Here is a 16,125-nt window from a genome sequence, read left to right on the forward strand (position 1 = left end):
CCATTGGGAAAGTGCAAACATTTTCATTAACAGCTGCCTATGAAGAATCCTTCACATCCGTTGGCCAGACGTCATCAGCAACAGTGATAAACCAAACTAATCTAGAAGAAGAAACCAGAAAGAGAAGGTGGGGGCTGGATTGGGGCACACTCTACGCAAAGCACCAACTAGCATCACAAGGCAGGCGTTGAAGTGGAACCCAAAAGACAAGAGAGAGGGCTCTACGTTAGAAGCACCTGACGACGGGAACTAGAGACTTTAAAGTCTGGTTCAACCAGGAACAAGATGGAAAAGAATGGCCCAGGATATGGGACAATGGAGAGCTATTGTTGGCGACCCGGGACAGAGGAGTATGGAGAGATTTTGTTGGCGGCCCAGACTCGAAAAGGGGCGACGGGCTGTAGGTAAGTTGATAAAAAGAGATATTCAAAATACTTCCATTGGCCTCCTTCAGTCGTAGAACGACTATGGTTCATCTCAGAGCACACTTCCTCATGTGGCTGTGGAGCCCTATTTTGGAGAGACACTCCCGTCCACAGATAGCGCAAGTTAAGGTGGCTTTTGCTTCGATGGTAGAGGTTCTGGCCATTTTTCAGATGGTACGTTTTGCTTCCTGAGCTGAGACCCATGTACTTTCACTGTCTATAGCTTTCTTGGTCACTGTCTCTCTCCATCTGGTGCGGTCTAAAGCTATGTCTTCCCAATTGTCAGTATTGAAGTTCACTGATTTGAAGTCACGTTTTATTACATCTATTTAACGGAGGTAGGGGCGACCAGTTTTTCTTGTGCCAGTCGCGAGTTGTCGTAGAGGATTACTTTCGGTATGCGATTGTCCTCCATCCGGCGAACATGTCCAAGCCAGCGCAAACGGCGTTGTCTGGGGGCTGTAAAGATGCTGGGAATACCTGATCGCGCAAGGATCTCAGTATTGCACACTTTTTCTTTCTATGTGGCTTTCAAGATCCTACGGAGACATCTCAAATGGAGTGGTCCATGATTCACTGCCATACAGCAGTGTACTCATAACGCATGGCTTGTAGACTTCCATTTTGGTCACCGTAGTTAGCTTATGGTTTTCCCAAACTCTTGGCCTGAGTCTAGCGAAGGTCGAGGCAGCCTTCCCTATGCGTTTTTTTATCTCCTCTTCTAGAGACAGGTCATCTTTAATTGTGGATCCCAAATAGCATAATTCGTTTACGGCGTCCAGCTTGTTATCGTCTATGAGGATGGAGGGTGGTGCTGTAGCAGGTGGTCCCATAACATTTGTTTTCTTCGTGCTAATAGTCAAGCCATATTCTTTACAGGCCTGAGAGAAGCGGGACATTAGTGACTGAAGTTCCTCTTGCGTGTGTGCCACTACCGCTGCGTCATCGTCATCTTACGAGGGTGGCTCTGATTTTAGTTTTGGCCCTCAGTCTGGCAATATTTAGGAGTTTGCCATCAAATCTGGAATGGAGATAGATGCCTTCAGTGGATTTGTCAAACGCGTTGTGGATTAGCAGTGAAAATAGTATTCTAAAGAGGGTTGGGGCCAGGACACATCCTTGTTTAACTCCACTGTTTATACTGTAACTTTCAGAGCTGGCACCGTTGAATTGCACTGTACCCATCATATTTTGGTGGAAAGATATGATTACATTTAGTAGCTTGGGTGGACAGCCTATTATCTGTAAAATTTTAAAGAGGCCATCTCTGCTAACTAGATCGAAGGCCTTTGTCAAGTCAATAAACGCAATGTACAAAGGCATCCTTTGTTCTCTGCACTTTTCTTGGAGTTGGCGGATGGAGAAAATCATGTCAATCGTGGATCTCCCTAAGCGAAAGCCGCATTGTGATTCTGGATAGATGGATGGCTGCCTGGTAGTGCGGTTTGCGCGCTGGACTGTCGTTCAGATTTATCGATGGTCGAGGGTTCAAACCCTGCCCGCTCCCATCCCCCATCGTCCTGCGGGAGGTTTGGACTAGGAAGTAATTATCTTCAACTCTGAAGGAACATCCGAAACATGTAAAACAAACAAACAAAACAAACAGACCCGATCAGCGAGTTTTTGTAGCCTGGGAAGTATCACTCGAGCAAAGACTTTGCCTACTATACTTAAGAGGGAGATTCCCCTGTAATTGTTGCAGTCGCTTCTGTCACCTTTGTTCTTATATAGTGTAATGATTTTAGCATCCCGCAGGTCTTGTGGCACAGCACCTTCTTGCCAACATTTGCAAAGCAGTTCGTGTAGAGGTTGAATTAGAGTAGTTTTGCATTGTTTTAGAAGATCTGGGGGGATACCATCGCATCCGGGTGCTTTGCGGGCAGCAATGTTGTCTATGGCTTTGTTGAGCTCTGTTTCATCTAACTCGTTCATTGTGGGTAATTGTATGATGGCCTTATGGGCTGAGTCAGAGCCTAAGCTTGTTGTGGCTCAGAGTAATGTTCAACCCATCTGTGCATTTGTTGGCACTTGTCTGTGATAATTTCCCCAGTGGTTGATTTCAGAGGTGCTGTCTTGTTTTGGGAGGGTCCGAGAGCCTTTTTGATTCCTTCGTACATCCCACTTATGTTGCCCACTTGGGCTGCGAGCTGAATACTCTCACTGAGCTCTACCCAGTATTCATTGGCACAGATCATTGCTGTCCTCTGTGCATTGGCTCTAGCTTCTTTCAGGCTTAGCAGGTTGCGTTGGGTAGGTTTTGCCTTGTAAGTAGCGAGTGCATCTCTCTTTGCTCTGATGACAGGTGCTAAAATAACTGCTTTAGAGTCGAACCAATCATTTGTTTTGTAATTTTTCTTCCAAAGATTTCCAGGGAAGTCTTTTGTATGGTGGACTTGAGGTGTTCCCATTTTTCTGTTGCTGTATTTTCAGAGATATTTTTATACTCGCGTTCAAAAGATTCCGCAAACTTATCTTATCTCATATAATACAGACGTTACTTCAAAAAAGAAGAACTGTATCTGGAGATCAGGGTGACACATCTTGCTTACATCCACACTATACGACACTGAAAAATAGCTAATTGTAAAACAAGTTACAGCTACAGATAAGATATCGTAATGTTCACTTTGAATTTATGGGTAGAAAAAATGTTATACAGAGACTTTGTAATAATTTGCATCGAACATTAGCCTACGTGCATTGATTAAAGCATTCAGTTACAAATGTATTGTTCATATCTTAATGACAGATATAATCGATTATCGATACAATATTCTATTAATGGCGGTGATTTGACCTTTAAAAACATGTCGGGGAAACAAAAGGACATTGATATGTGTGTGACTGTGTATGTGTGACTGTATGTGTGTGTGACTGTGTATGTGTTGGGGCCATGATTTCTATGCTCTATGATAATTTTTCACAATTAATTTCTAAATTCATGCAAACGCCGATTCCATTTACTCCCCCCCCCCCAGCCCCCAATGTCCTTGACTGTCACTTTGAAAACAGATTAAACCAACAAAAGATTTGAAAAAGAAAATTTGCCCTAAAAAACAAACACAGTGTTATGAGACCCCTCCCCCCCCCCTCACACACACCAAACAACTGCAAATAGAATTGAAAACAGTGAGAGACAGGAAAAAGCAGGACAAACTTGGACAGGTGATGGACACAGGTGATGGACACAGGTGATGACATAGGGAGAGGGGGACATGCTGTATAATAAAAAAAAACAATATTAAGAGCTGCCATTAGTTCTAATTCTTGAGAAGCGCACTCGCGAAGAGTAGAATTTATTAAATAGTGAGTAGTTAAATAGGCAGAATTTAGAAATTAATCAGAATTTAGGTAGAATTTAGTGTAGTTTGATAGAACTTAGCCATTGTTGAAAATTTAGGTAAAATTTAACTTGAGTACTTAAAATGTATTTGATGTTGAATATTCGGATCAATAATATTTAGCTATTGTTGAGTAGCTAGAATTTATCTGCCCTATAGTGGGATAGTGTAGCTAGACAGAAGAAGTTTGCTGTGATTGTTTAGTACCCAAATTAGAACAAATATGGTAATTGGCACGGCGATATGATGCCATGTGTTTATGAGAGATAACTGATTTATGATGAGTGATTTATAATTAGAGATTTATTTATCCAATCAACATTCATTATTTATTTAACACACGTAACGCAATAGCAGAAAACAAAAAAAAAAAAAACTGAACAAAATATTACCGATACAGTAATGCCATATTCTATCCGTATTCAAATACATTTGTTTACATTTCATCTAGGCATGTCGTCTGTTCTTCTTCACTTCCTGTTTCTTCATTTAAATAATGGACTTTTTGCGCTACTTTCTTGTTTTACTTGCAGTTATGATTTAGAAAAGATATCCACAAACAATAATAAAAATAATAATAAGGTTTGTCTTCGAGTCCGAAGATGAACGAGGAGTGCAGCTTTTCACGTGGTTACGCATATCCCCGGCTGCGACCTACATAATTTGCTACATCCTGCACAGACATAACCATTGTCCGCCGGAGGTCGATTGAGATTCTCCTTCGCGCGTAATTCTGTCCTCGGTAGTGTATTTTCTTTTAGTCTAAAAAGTGTATCCCGCGACCTTTGTAAGTGATATCTCGTTCTAAAGTCACCTGCAGCCAGATGCTCTATTCTAAATTAAACCAAGTTGACACCTAAGCTGGTCTTTACAGTGTTTCCTTGGGGCACCTCTGTTACGCCGACCATCTTTCAGCTCATCAAAAGGGGTGGTATACGTTAATCTATTAGGGAGCGCACACATCTTTGGTGAGAGCGTTCAATAAGACTTCGTTGCTTGCTGTATAGCTCCCGTGTCTCAGATCCATAACAATACCATCATAAACACGCACAATCATCCATAACAATACCATCATAAACACGCACAATCATCCATAACAATACCATCATAAACACGCACAATCATTTTTGTAAACCAATCCTGCAATTGATTATTGTTTTTGTATTCAGATCTCTGAAACAAAAACGAAGTTCCAATAGCCAGCAACTACAGATGACAATATTGTTTGTATTGACACATTTCGATTACACTAGAAACAGGTTGTATAAACAAAGCTTGGTGGCCGAATGGTAAAGCACTTGGCTTCCGAAACGAGTGGTCTCGGGTTCAAATATATCGAATAACTGCTCAAAATGAGGACAAATGGTATAAAGGATTTTTGTTTCTCTGACTGACGGTTAACAAGGGTGCCTTGTGGCCAGTACAGCGTACAACCGCTTTACTTCCCCCCCCCCCAAACTAATTTCAGGTGCCCATTAGATTCCAATGTAGTAGCCAGCATTGTGGGTACAGAGGTTGTTGACTGCTTACGCGTTTTCTTATTTGGTGGAAAGTGGATGTATTGTCGTAATGAGCCTCATCAACCGACTGGAAATTTGGTGCTCGTTCAGATTTGCGGTTGCTGCTTACAAACATTGTGTCGGACAATCACAAAATCTCATCAACCTCATAAAAGTCATTCATTTTTTAAATTTTAAATAGAAAAAAAAATTGTCTCAATAAACACTAAAGAAAATGTAATGTTTTTTTTTAACATCTATAATCTATGTATTATATAGATTTACTATGCGTTTATGAAGTTTTTATTTAAGGGTTCGTGGGAAGGTTTAGACTGTATTAAGGGGTCACCGAGTCAAAAAGGTTTGAGAATCTCTGCATTGACCAACAAACTCCAAATCTTCGGCTAGGCATATGAAAACCTTATCCCTCAACAACAACGTCCGAGAAATAACAATTTATTTTTTTTTCGCCTTTCAAAAAAATATCTCATTGTTTGAAATGTCAACGTCCAGAGCGCAGATTTCAGTTCATCCCTTGCAGATGTTACAGCCTGGACGCCACGGACATTCTTTTGGGAAACTGGAAAAACAAGAAGACGACGGGTCCAACGTAATTAACCCTCGGTATGCGGTCGTGCGGTTGAGATCCCTCCCCAATAAAAAACGATGAACTATCGTTCTTGTATCTTGTTGAAAATCTCAAAGAGTGTATCCCCAGAGAGGCTGAAGTGACTGTCTTAGCCCTTGCTATGATGAAGTAAAGAAGGGAGAGAATTTCTCTATTGTTGGAAGACCTCCGTAAGACTCCAGCGTTTCTTGCTTTAAAATCTACAAACTTATCATACCTGTATAGATAATATGAAAAACATGCATATATGTAACCCTGCTGGACCTGTGTGGGCATTCAGGAACTCGTAACTATGAAACAATACAATGCAGCTGACCTTGCTACAACTAAAGTTAAAGAAGAGCCAGACCAAAGAGTCTGGTTGTAACATATTATATTTATGTACATTTGCACACTAGCGCGTCAGTGCACTACCGCTTGCGTTATGTGTTCCTAATGTCTCCCCCCACAAAACACTTGTCTTGTTAATTGTATTATACTGTTTTCTTTACATGGGTGTCAGAAGTAATATGCATATTTTTGTTGTGTGTATTCAATGGAATTTTAGATGGGGTGAATGTTGGTGAAATCGTTGGTACTTTGTATGTTTGTATAACGTCGTCAGAATATAATGACAATATATCATATTCTTGTAGTGTGTTGCTTTCTGGGTATATTTGTCACTCATGCGTCATTCCAGCACAGCAAAGTCTTCTATTTGGTTACTCTGGCTAGTTTAGTGTAATCCTTACCCCACCCACCCATCCTACAAATAACATCCCCTATGAAATAAGGCTTTTATGTATCGAGGTTAAATGTGAGGTCCAAATCTAAACGAACATTTCCCCTGCTCAACTGGGGCTATTGTTGGCCTGCAAAACTACTTCCGCTTCTGTGCTGACTTCCTGTATGACAAGGATCTCCCAATCAGGTGTGTCTAGGGTTTATATGACATAAAAGTGTTTCTGAAATAGTTTGTTGTTGTCTGTGTTTAAATGTTTATTATCAAGGATGTACGGTACATCCATTTTCAAATGGTCTGGATCACGATTAGAAAGATAACCCAATAAATATTTGTGTTGCCAAGAACAGAGGAAGAACATTTCAAGAGGAAGAACGTTCAATTCCACTGTTGGCGAAGTAAAAAAATCTAATCCCGGCTCCTCCAGGACTTGAACCCAGATACTTTGTTTCTAGAGGTTTCGATATTGAAAGTTTGTCCAAAATAAAGTTTCACAAAGAGCCCTCCTCCCCCGCGATATAAATATATATATAATAATAATAATCTTTATTGTCCGTAAGGAAATGTGTCTTACAATTTGTGCATTACATCAAACAAAACATTGTAACTAGAGAAAAACAAAATGTACATTCACACCAGACTTTCACACATAATTTACATGTGACAAAGTTTCTATTTAATGATTTTATTGCCAGGGGAACAAAAATATATATATGTGTGTGTGTGTACTGTAACGATAAATTCTTCTAGTAAGACGAGCGCGGGTCAAAGAAAGATTAATACTCACAGTTAAATTTTGATGGGTTGGAGCGGGCCGATACCTAAGTGTAAAAGACATTCAAGGCAGTAGAGCAAGTATGCTTGTAATGACCATCTTTGTGTTCGGCTAGACGTCTGGTAGCGGGTCTGTTTTGTGCACGCAAAAGACGTCAAAAGAACGTGAGAGAAATATAACAGTCCTGACGTAAAACAGAAGGATAGACTCCAGAATCGCATTAGCTAAGACGTATTGAAATGAATGTAATAATTTCCTCTGTACTTGAATAATCCTCAGACATCTATGTATATGATTCTCTTCGTCGTTCAAGAGTTTGGACGAGAAGAAGAAGTAAAGGAAAGATCACTCTCTTATTTCTGCAATTTTTTTATTTTTTTTTTGAGTTTTCAAAAGATTTTAATAATTTCCGGATATTTCCATGACTTTTTCGTATATTTTGTTATAAAATGGTTTAATTTAATAATTTACACCTAGAATTAGCGCGGGTCCTTTGAAAGTGTGGGGCCCACTGCGGTCACATAGGGGCCTAAGGCCGGCCCTGCAAAATAACGGCGTATGCTAATGCGTGGGTCGATTAGTTTATTTATAATATCGATTAAAAAAAAAAGACCGCCTTCGCGAACTATTAGCATATCACGTCACCTAGGATGGGACTCCCAACAATTTGACATACACTAAGTTACTAAGAAAATAAAATGATATAACTTACATACTATATGCACCATTCTGTCACCGAGAATATACGTCCATTCTAATTAAGGAAAAGGCATTGTCGTGTAGATTCAGGAAAAATTACTCTCTTTAAAAACGAACTGTATATAAACACGCAATTGCGTCATCAAAGTATGTGCACGCACACACATTATAGCAGTTGCTTCCCATCATGCCATGGTCACCTCTCGACACGGGAGACTATGTTGCTAATGGTCTGACCGAAAACTAAGGCGCTAATGACAATCCCAGCCTCTCGCAGATTGCGGCCCGCGTGTGACAGCCGAAATGTTAACAAGAGGACCGCAAAGGACCCTTAAAGGCTTAACGTTAGCAAATATTGGGGGCTAGTCTTAGCAAAGGCCTAAAAAAAGGCTCCATCCTGTTCTGTAATTAAACAAAGGGGACAAAGAAGGGGGGGGGGGGAGTTGCCAACTTCTCGTCATGAACTTTACTTGAGGTCTCGACGCACGTTCTTGACGAGGTTTCGCCGTGGTTAGAAACTCAATGACTTACGTAGGAGTCGAGAGAACAAATGTGTGTTTGTCCATGAGAAATAGATCTAGAATCTAGATCTTAACACTCCAACTCTGAAAAGACGAGGTACGAACGAAACAGAAGGGATAGGCTCTCTCTCTCACACACACACGTCAGTAATTGACCAAACAGGACTTGGTATAAAAAAAAAGATCTAATGCAATTTAATATTAATTCATATTTATAATGTAACCTCAATATTTATTGTCAAATGTATTGTTAAATGTTTGACATGGTTCGGACGTTCCTTCAGATTTAAAGATAATTTCACCCAAGCCCAAACCTCCAGCAGGACGACGAGGGGTTAGCAGAGGGTACGAACCTTTGACCATCTAGAGTTGTAGACCATCCGAACGATAGTCCGGTGCGCATACCACACGACCAGGTAGCCAACAGGTGCGTGTCACCGGACACAAAACATCTACGTTGGTTATTTGAACAATTAAGATGTCGAAATATTGTGTTTCTATAGAAAGAAAATATGTTGAAAAGATGAGTGAGGATACAGAGAAAGAGTGCCTATATGTGTATGAGAGGAAGGAGAGAGAGAGAGAGCGAGAAGAGAAAAAGAAGAATAGGGTGGGAAAAGAACGAGGAGGAGGGGATAAAGAGACAAAAAATTGAAAAACGTCAGACAGAAAAGATTATCAAATGATTGCGTTAAAATGTTAAATTCTAACTGTGATGTCAACGTAGAATTAGACCATAACATCTAGCACTCATTTCACTTGCACACTACCCAACACAATATTTGAACTAAAGTAAACAAAAAAAAAACACAAAAAAAAAAACGCTAACTATCTAAACCTCAAGCTTCCCTCATTCTCTTCAAATTACCAGTATCTCAAACAATCTAGAGCTAACAATTTGTATCGAATGGGAATAAAATTAAAATAAAAGATCAATACTATGCGGGTTAAGCGGAGCGAAGAGAGTCCTGGTTGAAACAAAGTCTACATAAATACTTCATTAGTAGTACACTATTGATTACCCATTGGTGTGGCCAGTATTTAAATACATAATGAGGAAAATCTAAACAATAGTGACCTAGTGTGGACTTGGTGAAACTATTGATATTGGATTCGAATTGTAGGCTACAAACAAAGTCAGCATTTTTTTTTTACCATAGTTTATAATGCACAAGTAATTTATAAAATAGCGCGTTATAATTACAAAATAAGACTATACATTGTAATAATGAATTCATCAGGCATGAGGTTGACAAGGACAGTGTTACTGATCATAGTTGGAAAAGAATTGGTTAGTCCAAACAGATACGCCCTTGGTTCTAAAACATTTTTAATGACTTTCGTTATAAGATCAATTACAGTGTGTCCTTTGGGACAATATACAATTAGCTCTTAAGGCTACCACCTCCGACTATGACAACAAATTTGAAAGTTAACACAAAAAGCTGTTCCAGAAAGCATAAGTATACGCACAAATAAGGAGACAAAGGTAGTCGTCATCTTATCTTATATAATACAGACGTTACTTCAAAAAAGAATATTATAATACATGTAACCTCCAGGGGTACTTACACATTACATTTCACACAAACTAACACCTAAATAGCAACAGTGACCTTGAAATAATCAATAAGACCAATATTATCACTGAGTATATCTTCCATCAACCTTAAAAATATTTTTGACGTTTTAATAGACATTGCACAGAGAAGAAATCGAATAATTTAGACTGCGTTTTTCCTCTCGAATTTAAAATGGTTTATATGTATGTGCATAAAACATAGATACGTTATTTAGAAAAATAAGCTTCCAAAATACCATTAAAAAATCTATGAGTCTATTTCTATAACGATGAAAACGTGAGATAAATGGAATTTTTAAGAACACATCTAGATTTTTAGAGAAACAAAATGTACGACAAAAAAATGCATATCATCTTTTTTCCTTTTTTTCACTGTACCAAAAGGACTCTCTTTTAAAAGACCATCAGTAGCAGTCACAACAAATAAATACCACTTATCTTATTCATGGTAAACCAGTAACACAGACTAAAAACATAAAATACCTAGGTGTTATTAATACATGAAAAACTATCATTGGCATCCCAATATTGATGAAACTATTTAAAAATCCAACAAAGTATTAGGGTTTTTTAAAAAGAAATTTCTATAAATCAAATAAGAACATAAAACTAAAATGTTATTTAACCTTGGTTAGGCCAATAATAGAATATGCATCTTAAGTTTGAGAACCCTCAACTCAAGAAAATATAAAGAAACTGGAACAGACAAAATAGAGCAGTGAAATTCATAACGAATATTCACATTTGACTAGAGTAACTCCTTTAGTAAAATGACTAGATTTAGAAAGCCTTCTGGATAGAAGACTTAAAAGTAAAGTAGCAATTATAAATACAAAATTTAATAAAATACTCTGAAAGACAAAGATAAAGGCACATTCCTCATTCCATAAACTAGGACAAATTGTACAAATGCTCCTTCTTCCCTAGTGCTATTAGAGCATGGAATGGGTTACTTGAGTCAACCAGAAAAACCAACGACTTGGCAGAATTTAAGTCATTGATTAACATGCATGACTAGATTGACCTAGAAACACGCATAGGACGTAATCGTCTTCCTTTTTGAAGTAACGTCTGTATTTCATAAGATTGTTTCAAATCGGATAGATAGCGCTTTTAGTTCCGATGTGTAAGCGTGACAGACAGACACATGATAGTGTCTTTTCACAAGATGGTTCACATAAAAAAGCAGAACAGATTTATGACATGAGATGAACATTTTTCTTGAACATGAAAACGAGGCTGAAGAAATAAAACTAACATCGTGAAAAGTGGTTGTAAGGGTATAAAAAAATAGTCAACATAATTTAGAGATTTCTGGAAAGGTGTCGTTTTTTTTACAGTATATAATTACTTTACTGTACATGTTAAGTTACAATACTTTATTAAAATGTAATTACTAAAAGAATAATAGAGAGATAATCTAAATAAGCTGAAGGTTATGTGTTCGAGTCCTGATAAACTTAACCCTTAAAGTGCTGAGCTGTTTTACAATGAGTGCATACAAAATGGAATTACAATTCTGATGTTTAGAGGCTAAACTACCACACGCGTTTTAAGGGTTAAAACGTGTACTAGCTATCCAGCTAGTCTTCTTCTTCGTAATTGTCCTCAAAGTTGAGTCTAAGACTAATTATAAAGTGGTCATCATGCGGTCAATATCTACAGTACTGCCACAGTACTTTCACCCATTGAACTTGATTCACTAAGTCCGCCTTCACTAACACAACACTCCTGGAATCCATTCGTACTTTCTATACGAGCATTTTAAAACTTTTTTTTTTAAAGCATAACAAAAACATCCATGTACCAAAGTTTTGTCAGCAACATTTAAACAGGATACTAAATCAAGCCAAAACTGACGTGATTTCTGAATTCAAACATTGACATCACGGCTAGATCCACATCTCTTTTTCTAACAAATCGGTGTTTACACAACAAGATTTTTTTTTTTTACGAACTGTGATAGAAATCTTTTGACAGGCAACCTACATTCAGTGTGTGTTCATTCCACCTTCTCCACCCCCGTCTCTGCTTTTACTTCTTTACAATGTGAATCCAGACAGGCCAGTTTTAGGAACTAGTCTATGGAACAGCCCCTTTTACTAACCTTTTTTTTCCTTGCTTGACGAATGCAAAAAAAAATAATATTTTGTTTAAAGCGTAGTTGACTTAGTCACAGACATTGAATTGACTTGTAGATGTCGGGACATTGATGACAAAATAAATTGCGCTCATGTACCTACAAAATGTTTAAGATTTAATACAATTTCATGGAACAGTACCAGGAAAAAGAAGAGACAGACAGAAAAGCGATGGGAAGACAACTTAAAAGAATGCCAGCCTTTAAAAGAGATTCTATCAAAGGAAAAAGACAGGAATGGAGAAAGACGACCAAAGGAACTTGAGTGGTGCCCCAACGGTCCAGCAGACTAAGGGATAGGTGAAGGTATTTAGTGCTTACAGACAATTTAAAGACATTTTGAGACCTACTCATTACCGAGGGACGGTATTAGCTATGAAGGTGTTTCGGCCTAGCTCAACCTAGAAATCAAGCGTTTCGGTAAATACAGATTAGGTAAAACCGTTTTTTTTAAATATGTGTAACATTGATCTAATATTCAAATGAAGGTCTTGGTTACAGCCAATGTCAGCTTTTTCTTGTACAATGCAAGTGTTCCTAGATCTACATGTCAAGAGAATACGCAATGATGCATTAACAAACTTGGCAAGAAGAGAACTATACTGACTCGGACGTCCTTGTAGGAGCTTGCCTATGTATCACCATATTGTATTTAGTGCTGCTGTTATGTGTTACATGTAAAATACTCTGAAAGACACAAAGATAAAGGCACATTCCTCGTCCCATATGCTAGGACAAATTTGTACAAATACTCCTTCTTCCCTAGAGCTATTAGAGCATGGAATGGGTTGCCTGAGCTAGCCAGGAAAGCCAGTGACTTGGCAGAATTTAAGTCATTGGTTAATATGCATGACTAAATGCATGACGCGTAAGACGTAATCATCTTCTTTTTTGAAGTAACGTCTGTATTATATAAGATAAGATATCTAGTCATCATTTGTTGCAGTACTAAAGCGTCTGACAGTTTTTCTGGGGTGCTCGGCTTCGAGAGTCTTGGGATTTGAGCTCCTGAAAACACAGGTACAACAAATGTGCATCTGCCTGCATCCCTTTCAAATAAAACAATTGTTGAAATAAGCTGGCGGAGGGGAGCTTCCTTTGGCCTAGAGTTTCAAGATTCTTCGACTCAAATCTTACCGTAATTACATATTTTTTTGGACAATCCACAATCCACAGCACGACTTGTCCCTGCGAGCCACTAATGTTTTCAAGTCTTATTTCGTAAATTTCTTAACACTAGAAGAGGACAACTAGATCTAGACCGACTGTTGTTTAGTGAACAAAACCCAGCATAGTTTTATGTACCATAAACATGTCACTGACTACGTGTACCACACAATAGAATTAGGTTAGATTTAGTGTCAAGATCAATGCAGAGAATAATAAAACGAATGTTTTGGGGTCTGAAGATTAAGAAAGAATGCAGAAATTCACGTGACTGCAGACACAGCTCTGGCACTGACCCACATATTTTGTATCAATAATGCAAAGTCGATGAGGTCTTGAATAGATCTTAATTTATGTAATATTTTTTTTCGCCTCTGCTCTTGTATTTATAGTCTATTTAGTTTTATTGTTAATAGGGGAGAAGAAAAATAAAGTTAAAAAATAAAACAATAAACTTGCATATGTGTAAATTTCTCAAAACTTAACAACACTACACATAATAATATAGTGAAGCCGCGTTGAAAGTGAAAGCAATAGACTAGACTCATGTAGCCTAGATCTAGATCTAGATCTATATCTATATAGATCTATAGATTTTTAAGTATTGGAAGTCATTAAAAAGTTATCGTTTCTAGATTAGATCTGCTTCTAGATCTAAATATGATCAAATATGTTATTTTTTTACTTGTAATATCTAGATGAGACTATATTTGTATTTAGAATGTAGAGTAGTTCCTAAAAAAAGTTAATATTTAATATCATTCAAATATGAATATGGTCTCTTATCAGTCTATCCCATTGGCAGATCAAATTAGATCTTACAAATAATAAACCAAATAACAATTAGTCAAAATGTCTAACCTAGGTGTGCGTTCTATTTAATTTAAAAAGTAAGTCTAAATCTAGATCTAAGATCTATAAGTCAAAGTCTACATAAATTAAGTTGAAATTTAAAAAAAGGTTAAAGGTTACATTTTTTACTTTACCGTCAAATGAACAAAATATAATCCAATAAAACTCCACAAGATTTCTATCAGGTTTGACACAGTCTCTGTTAGGCAGGTAACACCACTAACGAATGGAAATCTATAAACATAAATCTCAATCAAGAAAGTGGGAGATGTTCAGGGAGTTGAGATGTAACATGGGCGAGAAAGTCTTTGAATCCAATCCACAATGTGAACAGTCGTCTGCTTGTGTTGCACTGGATCCTTGCTCTGCTATATTACGTGTGTGTTACAAGATCAAGAACGGCTACTCTCTTCAATATCTTGTCGTCTGGTATCGCTCGACGCCCATATTTCAGCTAAATCAGCGGTGCGGAACACCGAATATATCGGTCGATAATGGAAAATAGTTTCGCGCCCTTTAACTCCCACCTCCTTAGTATGTACCGTTTTATAATAGCGATGTCTATTAAATTGCCAGCCGGGTATTCTCATAGTGTAAACATGCTTCGAGAACATGCATTTTAAACTATGGACGGCAAGCAGTTAAATAATAATAATACCAATAAAAATATAAGTACATTAATTGATTAATATAGAGATTTTTAAAAATTCAATTTCATAAACAACACAGTAAAACAATATTTAAAAACAAAATTAAGAATGTAGGCTTCAACTCCATATTCTAAAGTCCGATCTTGTAATTAAGTAAATAATAAAAAATAAGCTTAACATTTCAGATCTAAAAAAATAACGAATCGATACGAATCTTGTGTCCAGAAGTTAGGTTGTAGGCTACGTTTCATAAGATTTCGAGCAAGACAAAGATTTGTTCAATTTTATCTGACGCCTTGACTGAATCAGATGTCATTTTTATTTCTGCTCTCCATTGCTGCTAGCATTTTTTCCTTCCATTTTTTAAAATCATTTTTTGTTACCAAAAAAAAAATAATAAAAAATAATAGATTTAACTGTCTTTTTTTAATTACATTAACGACATCAGCGCTCGCGCGCGCACAAACACACAAACACAAACAGTTTCCTTATTCTAATTTTATATCTACTTTGGTCCAAAAAAAAAAAAAAGAAAGAATTAGTTTTTTTTTTATTTAAATATATTTTAGAACCGCTGATTAAAAAAAAAAAGTACGCAAAGAACATTGACATTGGGTGGAGACTCAACAGAAAAGAAAAGAGGGAGAAGTTATTGTTAAAAATACTTTGCTATTAGATTATGTGACAGAGATTGAACAATAATAACTGACGTACACGCTTTTTCCTTTTTCAACTGTAACACAAGGCATCTCACACTGTTATTATAAGTGACAATTTAGTTTTAATTAGTAAATATGTCTTCTAAAATTACATCTAACAACGTTTTCATCGCAAATTTGAACCATCAGTCATAACCTGAGACAAAAAGCGTGGCAGCAGGAGCGTTTTTTTTAGCCATATCAAACACTAGGGAACCAATTGCCATTTAGGTCCGCCGGAATGTTTTAAAATGTGCAAACCATTTAGAACTTGCAGGTCCTCTGTAATTGTCCAAAGAGTTTAGTTGAAGACGAAACTGTAAGCCCATGAAAGCTTCCCTCCATCGTTCTGAACCCTTGTTCTGTCATTAGTGGCTTGTATCCCAAGACGCTCTAGTTAGAGGCGAGGGCGAGCACATCGGGGGAA

General features: G+C 37.5%; 1 protein-coding gene across 2 annotated transcripts in view; it reads right to left on the reverse strand.

The window, feature by feature from the left end:
• The window catches only part of LOC106058759 (uncharacterized), a 28,343-nt gene extending 13,615 nt beyond the window's left edge, over window positions 1–14,728 (reverse strand). Inside the window, exon 1 of one of the 2 annotated variants that reach the window (XM_056030074.1) lies at window positions 14,485–14,728. The gene's annotated coding sequence lies outside the window, so the exon portion shown is untranslated. Of the gene's footprint in view, window positions 1–14,470 lie in introns of both variants that reach the window. The other variant, XM_056030075.1, reaches the window with a different exon arrangement.
• Between the last annotated feature and the right edge of the window lie 1,397 nt (window positions 14,729–16,125).

Source organism: Biomphalaria glabrata, chromosome 5 (assembly GCF_947242115.1).
Source record: "Biomphalaria glabrata chromosome 5, xgBioGlab47.1, whole genome shotgun sequence".
NCBI classification, from domain to species: domain Eukaryota; kingdom Metazoa; phylum Mollusca; class Gastropoda; family Planorbidae; genus Biomphalaria; species Biomphalaria glabrata.